Genomic DNA, 23059 nt, shown 5'->3' with positions numbered 1-23059 from the left:
TTTAGGCAAGGGTGTCTATGATGCCCATAGTATATCTTTTAAAAATGTATCCCCCTTGGGGAAATGTTTGTCAGCCCATGCACTGCATGTATGGGCATTACAAGTCTAGGAGACACACTCCTTTACATTGTGCCTATTTTTTCCTGAGGCCTTCAGCAATGTCTCCTCATTCTCCACCACTAGATCACCAGGCTTAACGTCTTCTGTGCCGCTACAGGCAGTCCAATTTTTGGCAAAGGTGTCTATGATGCCCATAGTATATTTTCAAAAATATATCCCCCTTGTGGGGCTGATCAGGACGGGACCCCTCAACTCTCACAACCAATCAGCAAACTGTGGATTGTATTCAGCAGATTTGTATTTTTGCATGATTTATTTCTGGAGGTGCGATTCTCCCTTTGAACTGTAGCAGTTCGGTATCAAAATTCAGCCGCCAGTCATGTAGCTCTTTCTGAACGCGCTCATACTTGTGTATGTAGTTCATGAACTTCCCAATTTGCCGCTCCCTCTGTTCTGGTGGTAAGAGGGTGTGAACGGCCAGGTCTTTCATGACATTGAAGTAGTTTCTCATTCTGTCGTTCAGACCTGTCAGGTTACAGAACTCTGGCACCAGTACGATTGCTCCGTCTGTGGCTCCCGGCTTGGGCCTCCAGGGGATGTTCACAATTAGTGGCTGGATCATGTCTTTCACTTGTTCATTGTATTGGTTCTTACAGTAGTCCACAAAGCTGATCTCGCTTCCGTCTGCCTTCTTGAAGGTGGATGCTGTAGTCATGTTCCAGGCGATCTCGTCTATACAGTAGGTTTTAGTGGTGGACAATCTGTCCGAACAGCTCCTTGCAGCTGACTTCCTGAAACCTCTGAGGGCCACACGAGGAGTAGACGCTGCTCATAATCTCGTGCACAGTCTCGTTCCTGAGGACTTTATGGCCGACATCAATGCTCAATATGATGCTGGACTCATACTGGAGGATGGAGGTGGAAAACCCCAGGCAGATGGCGAGTCGGTGGGCTCTGACATCGGTGGTTGTAATCATTGCATCATATCTGCTTCATATCTATTATCATCGGAGTCTTCAGAAAATGATGTTATAGAAATGGAAGCAGGTGGGCGAGGTCAGTGGAAACTCATTGGTCAGGGTGATTGTTATCCGCACGTTCTCTCCATTTCGAGTTTGGCTGAAAATCTCTGTGACCTTATTCAGTCTTTTTGGTAAAAACAACATGGTTCCATCAAATGCCCGCACCTTCCCAATGGTTTCTTCATGCTGGTACAGGAGGCCATACCGCAAATGTTTTGGACTCCATGGCGGGGTAGAAGTCAACGTGATACTGGTATGGTACAGGGCCCACTGTGGTCGGAACACCAGCTTGATGTGGTTGGTCACAAGAGCAATCTTGGTTCCAGAGGCGCCAGCTTTCGATTTTTGGACGTGTTAGATAGTCTGCCGGGTGTTCACTCCGACATCATAGAATTCACCCCTATGGCCACCCCATTCCCTGATAGACACTTCTGCAAGTCCAGCTGACACTTGCAGAACCTCAGGCGATGTTCTCTCTGCTGCCGCTGCCGGCCGACCTCTCTGGCGCCCTCTTCTGACGAGCAAAGGCTCAGGTGCTGGCTGCTGAGATCTGACTACTGGCCGGGGTCCTTGGGGCTGCTGTACCTGTCCAGGTGGTCTTTGTGGGGCCTGCTCCTGCACACGAGCTTGGCCACGGGCCCGAGATCTTGCTCGACAGCTCATCTTTTACTTCGCACACAAACCACGCAGTAGTGTGTATTGTGCCTAGTTTTTAATGAGGCCTTTATCAATGTTTCCTCATTCTCCACCACTAAATCACCATGGTGAACATATTGTATGCTGCTACAGCCATTCAATTTTTGGGCAATGGTGTCTATGATGCCCATAAATAATTTTTTAAAATTGTAACCCCCATGGGGAAATGTTTGTCAACCCATGCACTTCGTGTATAGGCATTACAAGTCAAGGAGACACGCTCCTTTACATTGGGCCTAGTTTTTAATGAGGCCTTCATCAATGTTTCCTCATTCTCCACCACTAAATCACCATGGTGAACAAGTTGTATGCTGCTACAGCCATTCAATTTTTGGGCAAAGGTGTCTTTGATACCCATAAATAATTTTTTGAAACTGTAACCCCCATGGGGAAATGTTTGTCAGCCCATGCACTTCGTGTATGGGCATTACAAGTCTAGGAGACATTGGGCCTAGTTTTTAATGAGGCCTTCCTCCAAGTCTCATCATTTTCTGCCACTAGATCACCAGGGTTAACGTGTTCCGTGCTGCGACAGACAGTCAATTTCTTTGCAAGGGTGTATATGATTCCCATTAAATATTTTTAAAAAATTTACCCCACATGGGGAAATGTTTGTCAGCTCATACACTTAGTGTATGGGCATTACAAGTCTAGGAGACCCACTCCATTAAATTGGGCCTAGTTTTTAATGAGGCCTTCCTCCACATCTCATGATTTTCCACCCCTAGATCACCAGGGTTCACGTGTTCCGTGCTGCTACAGACAGTCAATTTTTTTGGCAAGGGTGTCTGTGATCCCAATTAAATATTTTTACAAAAAGGTATCCCCCATGGGGAAATTTTTGTCAGCCCATATACTTAGTGAATGGGCATTACAAGTCTAGGAGACCCGCTCCTTTGTAATGGGACAGTTTTTTTTATGAGGCCCTCCTCCATGTTTCTTCCAAGGTGGGATTGGGGTGCTTGCAAATTTGGGTCAAGGCGGCACTTGCATTTAATGCATAAGGAAACAGTATGGCAGGACCAACTGAAGAATGTGAAGTGGGTTTTCCTGTGGCCATCCAGTACCTGGGTTCAAAGGCTTATTGGGGTGCATATGACTTGGTAGCAGGGCAGGCCTTGCAATTAATACATAAGAAAACAGTATGGCAGGACCAACTGAAGAATATAAAGTGGGTTTTCCTGTGGTCATTCAGTACCTGGGTTCAAAGTCTTTTTGGGGGTGCATATGACTTGATAGCAGGGCAGGCCTTGCATTCAATGCAACATTTTTTCAGGGAGCCCTCCTGTACCTCTTGTGAAAGTGGTATTGGGGTGCGTTGTAATTGTTGGCAGCCCAGCCACTCACTTCATAGGCAATAACAGCATAGGAGACCCACTGTTTAATAATGGCCCTTTAAGAATTTTAATACCACCTGATGCCCCTCTAAAAATAGGCTTTGTGATTTTAAGAGTCCCTCCTTCATAAATGAAACAAGATGTGTCTCCTTAGGTGTCACACACCACATGGCCACCTAGGGTTGTTAAATGTTACAATGACATTTCCCAGTGAATGCATTTGTAGTGGTTGAAAGCAATGTTCAAGTTGAAAAACGCATCAAAAACGCTGCGTGTGAACATAGCCCAAGTGGTGGAGGAACATTTTGGTCTGGGTTAGATATTTTGCCTTATATACAAGTCATTAGCCTGGAAAGGATGTACCTTAACATATTTTCCAGCAAAATCCAGGTGCACCTGTAAAAATGGCGTGAAACTCTAACAACATTGCTTACAGCTGTGACCATGGAGTCAGAAATGCTTCCAGGGGCGATCCCCATGATGTTCCAATGTCATTTCTGCAGTGGTTCCATCATTTTCAGACGTTTTTAGACCTTAAAAGGACCCCCGGGGGGGATCGAGGTAAAAATACTCGGGTTTCCCATATACTTGCATTGGGCTCGTTGCTTGGGTCAAGTACCCGAGTATTCCAATTTGCTCGACCGGAGCAACGAGCACCCAAGCATTTTAGTGCTCGCTTATCACTATTCATTAGTCCTCCTTCCCTGTATGCTCTTTTAAAAGCTCCATCGCAACAATCAGTGAGGATTTAGCAAAGAAGATAATAGGCAGCATGTCAGATTGAATTGCAGAAGTCTTGAGCAGGGTCGGACTGGGGGCTTCCAGAAAAAGCCAAGTGCAGCCCCTTAGGGAATAAATGGATCAGTGGTCGAGTCGTACATGTCACTCCATACTAATGGGGATAAGAGTTCACATTCTGCAGATTTGTTCAAGTCCCAGCAGTTGGACCCTCGCCAAATCTATAACTTATCCCTTATTCTTTGGCCAGGTTCACACATTCAGTATTTGGTCAGTATTTTACATCAGTATTTGTAAGGCAAAACCAGGAGTGGAACAATTAGAGGAAAAGTATTATAGAGACACGTCACCACTTGAGTATTTATCACCCACTCCTGGTTTTGGATTACAAATGCTTAGACAAAATACTGACCAAACACTGAACGTGTGAACATGGCCTTAGGACAGGTGATTACTTGTTTCCACCATAGAACCACTGTAAGTGCATATTTGCTACTGTGTAATAGTGGAAATATTGGAAATCAAGAATCTTCTCCTTATTGATATCAGAGAGAACAAGTGACCTCCTTACACAAAGCAATCCCCTATACCAATAATACCACATACAAAGGAACAAATACCACCATACCATGACTAGACCTCATATTACCACCGCATAGTGACTGAATGATACCACATACGAGGAACAAATGTCACCACATCATGACCAGACCACATATTACCACCACATAGTGATCAAATAATACCATATGCAGGAGACAAATACTGCCACACTATGACCAGACCACATATTACCACCACATAGTGACCAAATAATATCACATAGAGGGGACAAATATAATCACACCATGGCTGAACCTCATATTACCACCACATAGTGATCAAATCATACCACATACAGGAGACAAATACTGCCACACTATGACCAGACCACATATTACCATCACATAGTGACTGAATAATACCACATACAGGTGGTTAATACATTCACATCATGATCAGACCACATAATGACCAAATAAATCTGCATACCGCTGTTTAATGCAGTCACATCATGACCAGACCACATAGTGACCAAATACTACCACATACAAGATAAATAATATAAAATCATGACCAGACCACACATTACCACCATATAATGAGAGTACTACAATACTAGTCATTAATAAAAAACCACAATACTAATAACACTAATATTACTACTGGTGACATTATACACAGGGACCCTGTATATAGTTTCAGTGAACCAGTAAATCAGGGATCACCAGTGACAATATACACAGGAACTCTGTGCATAGTGTCAGTGTACATGTAACACAGTGATCACCAGTAATATTATACACAGGAACTCTGTATATAGTGTCAGTGTACAGGTATTACAGTGATCACCAGTGATATTATACACAGAAGCTATGTACATAATGTCAGTGTACATATAATACAGTTATCACCAATGACATTATACAAATGAGCTCTGTATATAGTATCAGTGTACAGATAAGACAGGGATCACTAGTGACATTATACATAGGAGCTGTGTATATAGTGTCAGTGCACAGGTAATACAGGAATCACCGGTTACATTACACATAGGAACTCTGTATATAATGTCAGTGTACAGGTAATACAGTGATCACCATTGCCATTATACACTGGAGCTCTCTGTATAGTGTCAGTGTACAGCAGGGGTGTCAAACTGCATTCCTCGAGGGCCGCAAACCATGCATGTTTTCAAGATTTCCTTAGCTTTGCACAAGGTGCTGTAATCATTATGTGTTTAGGTGATTAAATTATCATCTGTGCAGTACAAGGAAATCCTGAAAACATGACCTGTTTGCAGCCATTGAGGAATGCAGTTTGACACCCCTGGTGTACAGATAATACAGTAATCACCAGTGACATTATACACAGGAGCTCTGTATATAGTGTCAGTGTACAGGTAATACAGTGATCACCCGTTACATTATACACAGGAGCTCTGTATATGGTGTCAGTGTACAGATAACACAGTGATTACCAGTGAAAGTATACACAGGAGCTCTGTATATAGTGTCAGTGTACAGGTAATACAGTGATCACCAGTGACATTATACACAGGAGCTCTGTACACAGTATATAGTGTAAATGTACAAGTAATACACTGACTCACCGGTGACATCTGTAGTTAAAGTCTTTCATCTTCATCCAAGTGCAGACCGCCATCACTTCTTCCAGCCAGAACTCATATTTGAAGAAAATAACAGTTATCTATAGCTTATTGCTTCCAGAACACATTCCCCACTATTTTCCCCGACTTCTACACTATGTCAGGTGAAGAAAAAAAAGACATAGTTTCGTCCTTCACAGTAGCAGGACCCCCTTTTGTTCTCTCCGATGGAAGAAAGTAACCTCAAAAGTAAATTAAATTACAGCAATAATAATGTCCACTGATTGGCCCCTACAGTAATTATGTCCCCACTTGACAGGATAAACCAATAATGTAAGTTCGTATGTTCCTCATCCTGACCTCCATACAGTAATTATGTCACCCCTTTATTTAATATGATGTCAGATCCAGATCCCCTTTATTTAATGTCCCTGGACCCCAATGTCCACTTTAATAAGGCCCACATCCTGGGCCCCTTCAGTAATATTGTCTCCATCCTGAGCCCCCTTATTCAATGTCCCCATCCTAGGCCCCAATGTCCACTTTAATAATGTCCCCTCCCTGGGCCCCTATGTCCGCCCCTATGGCCGCTACCTTGGCAAATCACAGAGGAGGGGGATTCTTCTCACCTTCTTTCGCTCCTCGGTGTCCTCTTGTGGCTTCATATTCGGCGTGGTCATTAAAATGACTGCCAACTGCAGCTGTGACTGGGTGCTCTGCTCTGTGACAGGCCAGGTCACAGAGCAGTAACCAGGTCTGGCTCCAGGTTTTTAAGGGCCCCGGGCGAAAGAGTCTCAGTGGGACACCCCCTTTAACACTTACCACGATTCATGATGCACAGATACAGCAGAGAAATATGCTGTAGGTATAGTACAATGCCAGATTTCACTTATTACATGAGTGATAGCTATTGTAAATTCTACAATACCATACAGCAAAGGGGCTTTATATAAGTCAACCCCTTATATGCCAATTATGCGAGAGTGATGCGCGAGCCTTGCATTGCATCACCCGAAACATCCATATTTCTATGCAGCTGCACACTCCTGTCCAAAGAAAGGGCGGCTGTGCAGGGTGAAGTGATGCGAGGCTCTCGCAAGTGGAACTCCGAGTCCGACTTAATGTGTAGTAATGATTGGTCACTTAGTCACTTACTAGTCCACGTGTGTGTTCTGGAAAATAAGTCCTGATAGTGGCGTTTCTGCACTGTGTCACTCTTGGAGTAGGTGACATGTAGATCCTGTGCTTTAGCAGATGGCTAACTCTGGTGATCTAAAGTCCACAGGTCTCAGGGTATCAGTACCTGTAATTAGGGTTGAGCAAAACTGATCGGACAAATTCAAAAATCGCTTTCGGCAAAATTGGGTTTCATGAAACCCGACCCGATCTTAGTGTGGGATCGGCCATGAGGTCGGCGATCTTCGCGCCAAAGTCGCATTTCATATGACGGTTTCAGCGCCATTTTTCAGCCAATGAAGGAGGACGCAGAGTGTGGGCAGCGTGATGACATAGGTCTCGGTCCCCACCAAACTTATATCTAAGTTGTGGTTCAGTCTCCCCCCCAAAAAAGGGAGATTTAAATTCTCAACAAGTTTATAGACACCTCCTACCTTGTTTTACAGTACCATATAACGGTTGTTATTTTGGTTAGATTTTCCAAAAAATGAGGAAGTCTGGTGGAAAAGCCCGTGGGCGGTGGTTGCCAGCTGGTACTGATGGTGGTGGTGGTGCATCTGGTGGTAGTTGCAAAATTACAATAGCACCTAAGGCTGGAGGTGTTGAGCCAGCGTCATAGTCTGGCTACACAAGGCCATGAAGGCTCACTTATCTGGCAGTAGTAAAACAGCTTTTAAAGCCGGATGATCTAACCTTCATTAAAATGAACCAATCATGGATTTCAAATTATTTTGCCCCACCTTCCCATGCTGAAACGTAGCTTGCCTGAAAAATGTCTTGCTTTTGGCCTCCTCTTACTGACTTCTCCAATTCCTCCATTTGCAGCTGCTGAATGTCCACCATAGGCCATTTTTATACCTCCCTAAATGGGCTGACTCCCCCCACAGTTTTTGAACTGCATTTAGACTACTTTATTATTTGGGCCTACTAACTGTGTCTGCCACTCATTACAGTTTTTCTCCACTGAACAAAGCAATGCCGCCTGTTTAGTCCTGTTACCAATTTTGGACTGCATTTAGCCTACTTTATTATTTGGGCCTACTAACTGTGTCTGCCACTCATTACAGTTGTCCTCCACTGAACAAAGCTAGGCCACCTGTTTAGTCCTGTTACCAATTTTGAACTGCATTTAGCCTACTTTTTTATTTTGGGCCTACTAACTGTGTCTGCGCCACTCATTACAGTTGTCCTCCACTGAACAAAGCTATGCCGCCTGTTTAGTCCTGTTACCAATTTTGAACTACATTTAGCCTACTTTATTATTTGGGCCTATATCTGTGTTTCCTCCTCATCCTGCCCATTGCCCAGCCACTGCTAGATGAGTCTGCTGGTACATTGACCCAGACCACTACATTCTCCTTGCACTCTACACAGCCTGAATCTGACCCTGCTGAAAGTCAGGTTCCCTTTCCCGCATATTATACCACCTTACACGGGGACAAAGAGGAAGGTGCAGATGAAAGTGCAGGTTCCTTCATCAGGTGGGGGGCATACTTGTTGGCGACGTCACTGGCACAGGGACCCTCATAGTACGCAAAAGTATCCCGGGCAGTGGGAGGCACCACCCGCCGTCAAACACACCACCGTACTATGAGGGGCCCTGAGCCAGTGCCAAGTGACAACGAGTGGGCCCCCCTGCTTACTCAGGATCACAGCACTTGCAAAGTTGAAATACTTGCCTCTCCCTGCTCCACCGCCGTGACGTATTCCGCGTTTCCTGGGCCCACGAAAATCTTGAGCCAGCCCTACCCCCCTCACAACTTTAGCCAAATGACCCCCTGTTTTCAATGCTTAACTATTATTATAAAGTAAATTAAGATTGACAAGCTTAAGAAATAAGAATTGATGTCTTTGGCATTAGTATGTGCAATGTAGGTGTTTTCCTGTCCTCCACTCACTGCCAACTTTGATTCCCCATTGACTTGCACTGGGTTTCGTGTTTTGTCGGCCCCCGACTGTTCAAAATAATCGGCCGATTTCACCCGACCCTACTTTTGACAAAGTCGGGTTTCGCGAAACACGACTCAATCCTAAAAAAGTAAAAGTCGCTCAACTCTACCTGTAATATTAGATGCAAATCAACATTATAGAATATTTTTGGGTTTTCATTGGCTGCAAGCCATAATCATCTACATTAACAGAAATAAACACTTGAAATAGATCACTATGTTTATAATGACTATATAATATGGAGTTTCATTTTTTGTATTGAGGAACTTAAATAAATTAACTTTGATGATATTCTAATTTTGTGAGCAGCACCTCTATGCATACAACTTGATGAATAGGAAGCATTTTGTTTGTTTAATATAATACACCCCATAGTCTTCCATATATTATAATGTTCACCACAGTCCTCCATGCAGTATAATACACTCCTCAGTCCTCCATATAGTATAATACATTCCTCAGTCCTCCATATAGTATAATACACTGCTCAGTACTCCATATAGTATAATACACTCCTCATAGTGCTCCATATAATATAATGCACCGCCATAGTCATCCATGTAGTACAATTCACTTCCCATAGTATTATGCACCCCATAGTTCTTCATATAGTATAATGTATTTCCCATAGTCCTTGATACTGTATAATGCAGCCCAGATATAGTATAATGCTGCCACCTCACAGAGTATAATGCAGCCACTCCACAGAATATATTGTAGCCCCCTGAGTATAATGCAACCCCCCAGAGAATATAATGCAGCCCCTCATATAGCATAATGCAGCCCCTGCATATATAATATATGGTAGTCCCCTCAGAGTATAATGCAGCCCCCCATAGAATATAACATAGCCCCCTCATAGAGTATGATGCAATCACCCCTCACAGAATGTAATAAATTTAATACATAGACTACATTTAATACACAGAATATAATACAGCCTTATATAGAATATAATGTAGCCCCATAAAAGCTTATGATGCAATCCTCCCTCATGGAATATAATAAAACACCCAAAGAATATAATACAGCACCCCATAGAATATAATACAGCCCCGCATAAAATGTAATACAGCCCCCATAGAATGTAATACAGCCCCCCATAGAATATAATACAGCACCCCATAGAATGTAATACAGCCCCCCATAGAATATAATACAGCACCCCATAGAATATAATACAGCCCTGTTGTGAATTCTGCTCTTGGGTTCCCTCCAGTGGTTGTAGGTGGGAATGCAGTTGTCTCTGAGTCACAGTCCTGGCCAGGTGTATCTACTGATTGCAGTTCTGACTGGGATATTTAAGTGTGCAGGATTCATTAGCCCTTGCCAGTTGTCAATGTTTCTTCTGAAGTGTTGGTTCACTTTCTGGCTTCTCCTGCTCAGTTGTCAATTCAGCAAAGATAAGTGTCTGGTTTTTGTTTCAGTGGCACACATGCAGTGTGCTTATATTCTGTGCTATTCATTTGTTTTTCTCTTGTCCAGCTTAGACTGTGTCAGTGTTTTCTCAGGCTTGTTGGATTCTCTGGCGATGCAGATATACGCTCCACATCTTTAGTTAGATGGTGGAGTTTTTGTATTTTCTGCTGTGGATATTTTTGGAAGGATTTTTAATACTGACCGCTTAGTATCCTGTCCTATCCTTTCCTATTTAGCTAGTGTGTGCCTCATTTGCTAAATCCTGTTTTCTGCCTACGTGTGTCTTTTCCTCCACTACTCACAGTCAATATTTGTGGGGGCTGCCTATCCTTTGGGGTTCTGCTCTGAGGCAAGGTAGAAATTCCTATTTCCATCTATAGGGGTATTTAGTCCTCCGGCTGTGTCGAGGTGTCTAGGTTTTGTTAGGCACACTCCACGGCTACTTCTAGTTGCAGTGATAGGATCAGGGTTTGCGGTCGGTATAGTTACCACCTACTCCAGTGAAAGTTTTCATGCTGCTCCAAGGTCACCAGATTATAACAGTACAACTGGCCAGTAATGAGTTAAATGCATCTCAGAAGAAGGGAAGAAAGGTCTTGAGCCATTTTTTTTTTCTTCAGTCAACTTTGTATTCTCCCTCTTTATCTCTGGGTGGCTGAAGAGCCTTGTGCTAGCATGAATGTTCAGGAATTAGCTTCTCGTGTAGACCAGCTTGCTGCTCGGGTACAGGGTATTTCTGATTATATTGTTCAGACTCCTGTTTTAGAACCAAAGATTCCTACTCCTGATTTGTTCTTTGGTGACAGGTCCAAATTTTTGAGTTTTAAAAACAGCTGTAAACTGTTTTTTGCTTTGAGACCTCGATCCTCCAGTGATTCCATTCAGCGAGTAAAAATTGTCATTTCCCTGCTGCGTGGTGACCCGCAGGATTGGGCATTTTCCCTGGAATCTGGGAATCCGGCTTTGCTTGATGTAGACTCCTTTTTTCAGGCCTTGGGATTGTTATATGATGAACCTAATTCTGTGGATCAAGAAAAGACCTTGTTGGCCCTGTCTCAGGGTCAAGAGGCGGCAGAATTGTATTGTCAGAAATTCAGAAAATGGTCGGTGTTGACTAAATGGAATAATGATGCTTTGGCGGCAATTTTCAGAAAGGGTCTTTCTGAAACCGTTAAAGATGTTATGGTGGGGTTTCCCACGCCTTCCGGTCTGAGTGATTCTATGTCTCTGGCCATTCAGATTGACCGGCGCTTGCGGGAGCGAAGAACTGTACGCGCTGTGGCGTTATCCTCAGAGCAAATTCCTGAGCCAATGCAGTGTGATAGGATTCTGTCTAGAATGAAACGACAAGGTTTCAGACGTCAGAATAGGTTGTGTTATTATTGTGGCGACGCTTCTCATGCCATTTCTGTCTGTCCTAAGCCGACAAAGAGGATCGCCAGTTCAATTACCATCAGTACTGTACAACCTAAATTTTTATTATCTGTGTCCTTGTTCTGCTCATTGTCATCATTTTCTGTCATGGCGTTTGTGGATTCAGGCGCCGCCTTGAACTTCATGGACTTCGAATTTGCCAAGCGTTGTGGTTTTCCCTTGCAGCCTTTGCAGAACCCTATTCCTTTAAGGGGCATTGATGCTACACCCTTGGCTAAAAATAAACCCGTTTTGGACACAGGTTACCATGCGCATGGCGCCAGTCCATCAGGAAGATTGTCGATTTCTGGTGTTGCATAATTTGCATGATGCTATCGTGCTGGTTTTTCTGTGGTTGCAGGTACATAATCCTGTGTTGGATTGGAAGTCCATGTCTGTGACTAGTTGGGGTTGTCAGGGGGTTCATAATGATGTTCCTTTGATGTCAATCTCCTCTTCTTCCTCTTCTGAAATTCCAGAGTTTTTGTCTGATTTTCAGGATGTATTCGATGAGCCCAAGTCCAGTTTCCTTCCACCGCACAGGGACTGCGATTCTGCTATTGACTTGATTCCAGGCTGTAAGTTTCCTAAGGGTCGACTTTTCAACCTGTCTGTGCCTGAACATACCGCCATGCGGAGCTATATTAAGGAGTCTTTGGAGAAAGGGCATATTCGGCCATCTTCTTCACCGTTGGGAGCGGGGTTCTTTTTTGTTGCTAAAAAAGATGGTTCCTTGAGACCCTGTATTGATTATCACCTCTTGAATAAGATCACGGTCAAGTTTCAATACCCTTTACCTTTGCTTTCCGATTTGTTTGCTAGGATTAAGGGAGCTAGTTGGTTTACTAAGATTGACCTTCAGGGGGCATATAATATTGTTCGTATTAAGCAGGGTGATGAGTGGAAAACTGCGTTTAACACGCCTGAAGGCCATTTTGAATACCTTGTGATGCCATTCGGACTCTCTAATGCTCCATCTGTTTTTCAGTCCTTCATGCATGATATCTTCCGGACTTATCTTGATAAATTCTTGATTATATATTTGGACGATATTTTGATTTTTTCAGATGATTGGGAGTCTCATGTGCAACAGGTCAGGATGGTATTTCAGATCCTTTGTGACAATGCTTTGTTTGTGAAAGGGTCTAAGTGTCTCTTTGGGGTGCAGAAGGTTTATTTTTTGGGCTTTATTTTTTTCTCCCTCATCTATAGAGATGGATCCGGTTAAGGTTCAGGCCATACATGATTGGATTCAGCCCACATCCGTGAAGAGATTTCAGAAATTTTTGGGTTTTGCGAATTTTTATCGCCGTTTCATTGCTAATTTTTCCAGTGTGGTTAAACCCTTGACCGATTTGACGAAGAAAGGCGCTGATGTGGCGAATTGGTCCTCTGCGGCTGTCTCTGCCTTTTAGGAGCTTAAACGTCGATTTACTTCTGCTCCGGGGTTTCTCTTCAATTTCAGGTTGAGGTTGATGCTTCTGAAATTGGGGCAGGGGCCGTTTTGTCTCAGAGGGATCCTGTTGGTTCCTTGATGAAACCGTGTGCCTTTTTTTCCCGTAAGTTGTCGCCTGCTGAACGCAATTATGATGTCGGCAATCGGGAGTTGTTGGCTATGAAGTGGGCGTTTGAGGAGTGGCGACATTGGCTTGAGGGAGCTAAGCACCGCATTGTGGTCTTGACCGATCATAAGAATCTTATTTACCTCGAGTCTGCCAAATGGCTGAATCCTAGACAGGCTCGATGGTCCCTGTTTTTTCCTGTTTTGATTTCGTGGTCTCGTACCTTCCGGGTTCTAAGAATATTAAGGCTGATGCCCTCTCTAGGAGTTTTTTGCCTGATTCTCCTGAGGTCTTAGAACCGGTCGGTATTCTGAAAGAAGGGGTGGTCCTTTCTGCCATTTCCCCTGATTTACGACGGGTTCTTCAGGAATTTCAGGCTGACAAACCTGACCGCTGTCCTGTGGGGAAACTGTTTGTTCCTGACAGATGGACTAGTAGAGTGATTTCTGAGGTTCACTGTTCCGTGTTGGCTGGTCATCCTGGCATTTTTGGTACCAGAGACTTGGTTGGTTGTTGTGAATTCTGTTGTCGAACTCCCTCCTGTGGTCGTGAATGGTACTTCGGCGAGTTCTGTCTATGGGCTCCCTCTGTTGGCTATGAGTGAAGCTGCTGCTTCTGAGGTTCCTTACACAGGTGACGTGGGTTATCCTTTGGTTGGCTGCTCTATTTAACTCCTCTCAGATCGTTACTCCATGCCAGCTGTCAATGTTTTTGCATTGGTTCAGTTCGCTCCTGGATCTCTCTGGTGACCTGCCTTCTCCTGCAGAAGCTAAGTTCCTGATAGTCATTATTTGTTTATTGTTTTCTTGTCCAGCTGGTTATCATGATTTTACCTTGCTAGCTGGAAGCTCTGGGATGCAGAGTGGCCCCTCCGCACCGTGAGTCGGTGCGGAGGTCTTTTTTGCACACTCTGCGTGGTCTTTTGTAGGTTTTTGTGCTGATCGCAAAGTTACCTTTTCTATCCTCTGTCTATTTAGTAAGTCTGGCCTCCCTTTGCTGAAACCTGTTTCATCTCTGCGTTTGTGACTTCCATCTTTACTCACAGTCAATATATGTGGGGGGCTTCCTTTACCTTTGGGGAATTTCTATGAGGCAAGGTAGGCTTTATTTTCTATCTCTAGGGCTAGCTAGATCTTAGGCTGTGACGAGGTGCCTAGGGAGCGTCAGGAGTGCGCCACGGCTATTTTTAGTGTGTGTGATAGGATTAGGGCTTGCGGTCAGCAGAGCTCCCACATCCCAGAGCTCGTCCTGTATGAGGTTTAACTATCAGGTCATTCTGGGTGCTCCTAACCACCAGGTCATAACAGTACAGCTGGCCCAAAGTATTAATGCATCTCAATAGAGGGATAAGAGAACTTCTGAGACCTTTTTTTTTCTTTGCACTCTGTTTTGTCTTTCTTTTCCCCTAGACCTTTGGGTGGTTCAGGACACAGGTGTAGATATGGACATTCAAGGTCTGTCCTCTTGTGTGGATCATCTCACTGAAAGGGTGCAAAACATTCAAGATTTTGTGGTTCAGAATCCTATGTTAGAGCCTAGAATTCCTATTCCTGACTTATTTTCTGGGGATAGATCTAGGTTCTTGAATTTCAAAAATAATTGTAAACTGTTTCTAGCTTTGAAACCCCGCTCCTGTGGGGACCCCGTTCAACAGGTAAAAATCATTATTTCTTTGTTGCGTGGTGACCCTCAAGACTGGGCATTTTCCCTTGCGCCAGGAGATCCTGCATTGCGTGATGTTGATGTGTTTTTTTCTGGCGCTTGGATTGCTTTATGATGAACCAAATTCAGTGGATCAGGCAGAGAAAATCTTGCTGGCTTTGTGTCAGCGTCAGGATGAAGCGGAGGTGTACTGTCAGAAGTTTAGGAAGTGGTCTGTGCTTACTCAGTGGAATGAATGTGCCCTGGCGGCAATTTTCAGAAAGGGTCTTTCTGAAGCCCTTAAGGATGTCATGGTGGGATTTCCCATGCCTGCTGGTCTGAATGAGTCTATGTCTTTGGCCATTCAGATCGATCGGCGCATGCGTGAGCGCAAAGCTGTGCACTATCTGGCGGTATTCTCTGAGCATAGGCCTGAGCCTATGCAGTGTGATAGGACTTTGACCAGAGCTGAACGGCAAGAACACAGACGTCGGAATGGGCTGTGTTTTTACTGTGGTGAATCCACTCATGCTGTCTCCGACTGCCCTAAGCGCACTAAGCGGTTCGCTAGGTCTGCCACCATTGGTACGGTACAGTCTAAATTTCTTTTGTCCGTTACTCTGATTTGCTCTCTTTTGTCCTATTCTGTAATGGCATTTGTGGATTCAGGCGCTGCCCTGAATTTGATGGACTTGGAGTTTGCCAGGCGCTGTGGTTTTTTCTTGGAGCCCTTGCAGTGTCCTATTCCATTGAGAGGAATTGATGCTACGCCTTTTGCCAAGAATAAACCTCAGTACTGGACTCAATTGGCCATGTGCATGGCTCCTGCACATCAGAAGGATATTCGCTTTTTGGTGTTGCATAATCTGCATGATGTGGTCGTTTTGGGGTTGCCATGGCTACAGGTCCTTAATCCAGTGTTGGATTGGAAATCTATGTCTGTGTCCAGCTGGGGTTGTCAGGGGGTACATGGTGATGTTCCATGGCTGTCAATTTCGCCCTCCACTCCTTCTGAAGTCCCTGAGTTTTTATCAGATTACCGAGATGTATTTGAAGAGCCCAAATCTGGTGCCCTACCTCCTCATAGGGATTGCGACTGTGCTATTAATTTGATTCCTGGTAGTAAGTTTCCTAAGGGTCGTCTGTTTAATTTATCTGTACCAGAGCACGCCGCTATGCGGAGTTATATAAAGGAATCCTTGGAGAAGGGTCATATTCATCCGTCGTCGTCACCATTGGGAGCAGGGTTCTTTTTTGTGGCCAAGAAGGATGGTTCTTTGAGACCTTGTATTGATTACCGCCTTCTTAATAAGATCACAGTCAAATTTCAGTATCCTTTGCCGCTGCTGTCTGATTTGTTTGCTCGGATTAAGGGGGCTAGTTGGTTCACCAAGTTAGATCTTCGTGGTGCGTATAATCTTGTGCGAATTAAACAGGGTAATGAATGGAAAACGGCATTTAATACGCCCGAGGGCCATTTTGAGTACCTGGTTAAGCCATTCGGGCTTTCTAATGCTCCATCTGTGTTTCAGTCCTTTATGCATGACATCTTCCGAGAGTACCTGGATAGATTCATGATTGTATACTTGGATGACATTTTGGTCTTTTCTGATGATTGGGAGTCTCATGTGAAGCAGTTCAGAATGGTGTTCCAGGTCCTTCGTGCGAATTCCTTGTTTGTGAAGGGGTCAAAGTGTCTCTTTGGAGTTCAGAAGGTTTCATTTTTGGGTTTCATTTTTTCCCCTTCTACTATCGAGATGGACCCTTTTAAAGTTCAGGCCATTCACGATTGGACTCAGCCGACATCTGTGAAGAGCTTGCAGAAATTCCTGGGCTTTGCTAATTTTTATCATCGCTTCATCGCTAATTTATCCAGTATTGCTAAACCGTTGACTGATTTGACCAAGAAAGGTGCTGATGTGGTCAATTGGTCCTCTGTGGCTGTAGAGGCTTTTCAGGAATTGAAGCGTCATTTTGCTTCTGCCCCTGTGTTGTGCCAGCCAGATGTTTCGCTCCCTTTTCAGGTTGAGGTTGATGCTTCTGAAATTGGAGCAGGGGCTGTTTTGTCTCAAAGAAGTTCTGATGGCTCGGTGATGAAACCCTGTGCCTTCTTTTCTAGAAAATTCTCGCCTGCTGAGCGCAATTATGATGTGGGCAATCGAGAGTTGTTGGCCATGAAGTGGGCATTCGAGGAGTTGTGACATTGGCTTGAAGGAGCTAAACATCGCGTGGTGGTTTTGACGGATCACAAGAATTTGACTTATCTCGAGTCTGCCAAACGGTTGAATCCTAGACAGGCTCGATGGTAGCTCTTTTTCTCCCGTTTTGATTTTGTGGTTTCATACCTTCCGGGATCTCAGAATGTGAAGGCTGACGCCCTGTCAAGGAGTTTTGTGCCTGACTCTCCGGGTGTTCCGGAGCCGGCGGGTATTCTTAAAGAGGGGGTAATTTTGTCTGCCATCTCCCCTGATTTGCGGCGGGTGCTGCAGAAGTTTCAGGCTGATAGACCTGATTGTTGTCCTACGGAGAAACTGTTTGTCCCTGATAGATGGACTAGTAGAGTTATCTCTGAGGTTCATTGTTCGGTGTTGGCTGGTCATCCTGGAATCTTTGGTACCAGAGATTTGGTGGCTAGATCCTTTTGGTGGCCTTCTTTGTCACGGGATGTGCGTTCTTTTGTGCAGTCCTGTGGGACTTGTGCTCGGGCTAAGCCCTGCTGTTCTCGTGCCAGTGGCTTGCTTTTGCCCTTGCCGGTCCCGAAGAGGCCCTGGACGCATATTTCCATGGATTTTATTTCTGATCTCCCTGTTTCTCAAAAGATGTCGGTCATTTGGGTGGTTTGTGATCGCTTCTCTAATATGGTCCATTTGGTACCTTTATCTAAATTGCCTTCCTCCTCTGATTTGGTGCCATTGTTTTTCCAGCATGTGGTTCGTTTGCATGGCATTCCAGAGAACATCATCTCGGACAGAGGTTCCCAGTTTGTTTCGAGGTTTTGGCGGTCCTTTTGCGCTAAGATGGGCATTGATTTGTCTTTTTCTTCGGTTTTCCATCCTCAGACTAATGGCCAAACCGAACGAACTAATCAGACTTTGGAGACATATCTGAGATACTTTGTTTCTGCTGATCAGGATGATTGGGTATCCTTCTTGCCTTTGGCTGAGTTCGCCCTTAATAATCGGGCCAGCTCGGCTACTTTAGTTTCTCCTTTTTTTCTGTAATTCTGGTTTCCATCCTCGTTTCTCTTCAGGGCAGGTTGAGCCTTCGGACTGTCCTGGTGTGGATGCGGTGGTGGACAGGTTGCAGCAGATTTGGACTCATGTGGTGGACAATTTGACATTGTCCCAGGAGAAGGCTCAACGTTTCGCTAACCGCCGGCTGTTGGTGTTGGTCCCCGACTTCGTGTTGGGGATTTGGTTTGGTTGTCATCTCGTCACGTTCCTATGAAGGTTTCCTCTCCTAAGTTTAAGCCTCGTTTCATTGGGCCATATAAGATTTCTGAAGTTCTTAATCCTGTGTCATTTCGTTTGGACCTTCCAGCTTCTTTTGCCATCCATAATGTGTTCCATAGGTCGTTGTTGCGGAGATACGTGGCGCCTATGGTTCCCTCCGTTGATCCTCCTGCCCCGGTGTTGGTCGAGGGGGAGTTGAAGTATGTGGTGGAGAAGATTTTGGATTCTCGTGTTTCGAGATGGAAACTCCAGTACCTGGTCAAGTGGAAGGGTTATGGTCAGGAAGATAATTCCTGGGTTTTTGCCTCTGATGTTCATGCTGCCGATCTTGTTCGTGCCTTTCATTTGGCTCATCCTGATCGGCCTGGGGGCTCTGGTGAGGGTTCGGTGACCCCTCCTCAAGGGGGGGTACTGTTGTGAATTCTGTTGTCGAACTCCCTCCTGTGGTCGTGAATGGTACTTCGGCGAGTTCTGTCTATGGGCTCCCTCTGGTGGCTATGAGTGAAGCTGCTGCTTCTGAGGTTCCTTACACAGATGACGTGGGTTATCCTTTGGTTGGCTGCTCTATTTAACTCCTCTCAGATCGTTACTCCATGCCAGCTGTCAATGTTTTTGCATTGGTTCAGTTCGCTCCTGGATCTCTCTGGTGACCTGCCTTCTCCTGCAGAAGCTAAGTTCCTGATAGTCATTATTTGTTTATTGTTTTCTTGTCCAGCTGGTTATCATGATTTTACCTTGCTAGCTGGAAGCTCTGGGATGCAGAGTGGCCCCTCCGCACCGTGAGTCGGTGCGGAGGTCTTTTTTGCACACTCTGCGTGGTCTTTTGTAGGTTTTTGTGCTGATCGCAAAGTTACCTTTCCAATCCTCTGTCTATTTAGTAAGTCTGGCCTCCCTTTGCTGAAACCTGTTTCATCTCTGCGTTTGTGACTTCCATCTTTACTCACAGTCAATATATGTGGGGGGCTTCCTTTACCTTTGGGGAATTTCTCTGAGGCAAGGTAGGCTTTATTTTCTATCTCTAGGGCTAGCTAGATCTTAGGCTGTGACGAGGCGCCTAGGGAGCGTCAGGAGCGCGCCACGGCTATTTTTAGTGTGTGTGATAGGATTAGGGCTTGCGGTCAGCAGAGCTCCCACATCCCAGAGCTCGTCCTGTATGAGGTTTAACTATCAGGTCATTCCGGGTGCTCCTAACCACCAGGTCATAACAGTTGGTAGGTCCTTTTGGTGGCCTTCTTTGTCGCATGATGTGCGTTTTTTTGTGCAGTCCTGTGGGACTTGTGCGCGGGCCAAGCCTTGTTGTTCACGTGCTAGTGGATTGCTTTTGCCATTGCCAGTCCTTGAGAGGCCCTAGATGCATATTTCGATGGATTTTATTTCTGATCTTCCGGTCTCCCAGAAAATGTCTGTTATCTGGGTTGTTTGTGACCGGTTCTCTAAGATGGTTCATTTGGTGCCTTTACTACTGTTGAGCGATACCGTCCGATACTTGAAAGTATCGGTATCGGATAGTATCGGCCGATACCCGAAAAATATCGGATATCGCCGATACCGATATCCGATACCAATACAAGTCAATGGGACATCAAGTATCGGAAGGTATTCTCATGGTTCCCAGGGTCTGAAGGAGAGGAAACTCTCCTTCAGGCCCTGGGATCCATAGGGATGTGTAAAATAAAGACTTAAAATAAAAAATATTGATATATTTACCTCTCTGGCGGCCCCTGAACTCAGCGCGGGTAACCGGCAGGCTTCTTTGTTCAAAATCAGCGCTTTTAGGACCTGAGAATCACGTCCCGGCTTCTGATTGGTCGCGGGCCGCCCATGTGACCGCCACGCGACCAATCACAAGCCGCGACGTCACCGCAAGCTATTAACGCGCTCATTTTTAAAAATGAGCGCGGTAATGACTTTCAAAGACGTGGCGGCTTGTGATTGGTCGCGGCCACGCGACCAATCACAAGCCGCGACGTCACCGCAAGCTATTAACGCGCTCATTTTTAAAAATGAGCGCGTTAATGACTTTCAAAGACGTAGCGGCTTGTGATTGGTCGCGGCCACGCGACCAATCACAAGCCGCGACGTCACCGCAAGCTATTAACGCGCTCATTTTTAAAAATGAGCGCGTTAATGGCTTTCAAAGACGTAGCGGCTTGTGATTGGTCGTGTGGCCGCGACCAATCACAAGCCGCTACGTCTTTGAAAGTCATTAACGCGCTCATTTTTAAAAATGAGCGCGTTAATAGCTTGCGGTGATGTCGCGGCTTGTGATTGGTCGCGGCCACGCGACCAATCACAAGCCGCGACGTCACCGCAAGCTATTAACGCGCTCATTTTTAAAAATGAGCGCGTTAATGGCTTTCAAAGACGTAGCGGCTTGTGATTGGTCGTGTGGCCGCGACCAATCACAAGCCGCTACGTCTTTGAAAGTCATTAACGCGCTCATTTTTAAAAATGAGCGCGTTAATAGCTTGCGGTGATGTCGCGGCTTGTGATTGGTCGCGGCCACGCGCCTAATCACAAGCCGCTACGTCTTTGAAAGCCATTAACGCGCTCATTTTTAAAAATGAGCGCGTTAATAGCTTGCGGTGACGTCGCGGCTTGTGATTGGTCGCGTGGCCGCGACCAATCACAAGCCGCTACGTCTTTGAAAGTCATTAACGCGCTCATTTTTAAAAATGAGCGCGTTAATAGCTTGCGGTGACGTCGCGGCTTGTGATTGGTCGCGGCCACGCGACCAATCACAAGCCGCTACGTCTTTGAAAGCCATTAACGCGCTCATTTTTAAAAATGAGCGCGTTAATAGCTTGCGGTGACGTCGCGGCTTGTGATTGGTCGCGTGGCGGTCACATGGGCGGCCCGCGACCAATCAGAAGCCGGGACGTGATTCTCAGGTCCTAAAAGCGCTGATTTTGAACAACGAAGCCTGCCGGTTACCCGCGCTGAGTCCAGGGGCCGCCGGAGAGGTAAATATATCAATATTTTTTATTTTAATTCTTTATTTTACACATCTCTATGTATCCGATACCGATACCCGATACCACAAAAGTATCGGATCTCGGTATCGGAATTCCGATACCGCAAGTATCGGCCGATACCCGATACTTGCGGTATCGGAATGCTCAACACTAGCCTTTACCTAAATTGCCTTCCTCTTCAGATTTGGTTCCGTTGTTTTTTCAGCATGTGGTTCGTTTGCATGGGATTCCAGAGAATATTGTGTCCGACAGAGGTTCCCAGTTTGTTTCTAGGTTTTGGCGGGCCTTTTGTGCTAGGCTGGGCATTGATTTGTCTTTTTCTTCTGCGTTTCATCCTCAGACAAATGGCCAGACCGAGCGAACTAATCAGACTTTGGAAACTTATTTGAGATGCTTTGTGTCTGCTGATCAGGACGATTGGGTGGCCTTCTTGCCATTGGCCGAGTTTGCCCTTAATAATCGGGCTAGTTCGGCTATTTTGGTTTCGCCTTTCTTTTGTAATTTTGGTTTTCATCCTCGTTTTTCTTCTGGGCAGGTTGGACTGTCCTCGTGTGGATTCTGTGGTTGACAGGTTGCAGCAGATTTGGGCTCATGTGGTGGACAATTTGGTGTTGTCTCAGGAGGAGGCTCAACGTTTTGCTAACCGTCGTCGGTGTGTTGGTTCCCGGCTTCGGGTTCGGGATCTGGTCTGGTTGTCTTCCCGTCATGTTCCTATGAAGGTTTCTTCCCCTAAGTTTAAGCCTCGGTTTATTGGTCCTTATAAGATTTCTGAGATTATTAATCCAGTGTCTTTTCGTTTGGCGCTTCCGGCCTCTTTTGCTATCCATAATGTCTGCCATAGATCTTTATTGCGGAAATATGTGGTGCCCGTTGTTCCCTCTGTTGATCCTCCGGCCCCTGTGTTGGTTGATGGTGAGTTGGAGTATATGGTGTGCAGGATTCATTAGCCCTTGCCAGTTGTCAATGTTTCTTCTGAAGTGTTGGTTCACTTTCTGGCTTCTCCTGCTCAGCTGTCAATTCAGCAAAGATAAGTGTCTGGTTTTTGTTTCAGTGGCACACATGCAGTGTGCTTATATTCTGTGCTATTCATTTGTTTTTCTCTTGTCCAGCTTAGATGCAGATATACGCTCCACATCTTTAGTTAGATGGTGAAGTTTTTGTATTTTCTGCTGTGGATATTTTTGGAAGGATTTTTAATACTGACCGCTTAGTATCCTGTCCTATCCTTTCCTATTTAGCTAGTGTGTGCCTCATTTGCTAAATCCTGTTTTCTGCCTACGTGTGTCTTTTCCTCTACTACTCACAGTCAATATTTGTGGGGGGCTACCTATCCTTTGGGGTTCTGCTCTGAGGCAAGGTAGAAATTCCTATTTCCATCTATAGGGGTATTTAGTCCTCCGGCTGTGTCGAGGTGTCTAGGTTTTGTTAGGCACACCCCACGGCTACTTCTAGTTGCGCTGATAGGATCA

The 23059-nt window shown here is 45.2% G+C and overlaps 1 pseudogene; it reads right to left on the bottom strand.

The window, feature by feature from the left end:
- Nucleotides 1-346: 346 nt before the first annotated feature.
- LOC138643334 (piwi-like protein 1 pseudogene) lies at nt 347-1745 on the bottom strand (annotated as a pseudogene).
- Between the last annotated feature and the right edge of the window lie 21314 nt (nt 1746-23059).

Source organism: Ranitomeya imitator, chromosome 6 (assembly GCF_032444005.1).
Source record: "Ranitomeya imitator isolate aRanImi1 chromosome 6, aRanImi1.pri, whole genome shotgun sequence".
Lineage (NCBI taxonomy): Eukaryota > Metazoa > Chordata > Amphibia > Anura > Dendrobatidae > Ranitomeya > Ranitomeya imitator.
Note: the sequence above shows the minus strand (reverse complement) of the source record. Positions and strands in the feature narration are given on the sequence as shown.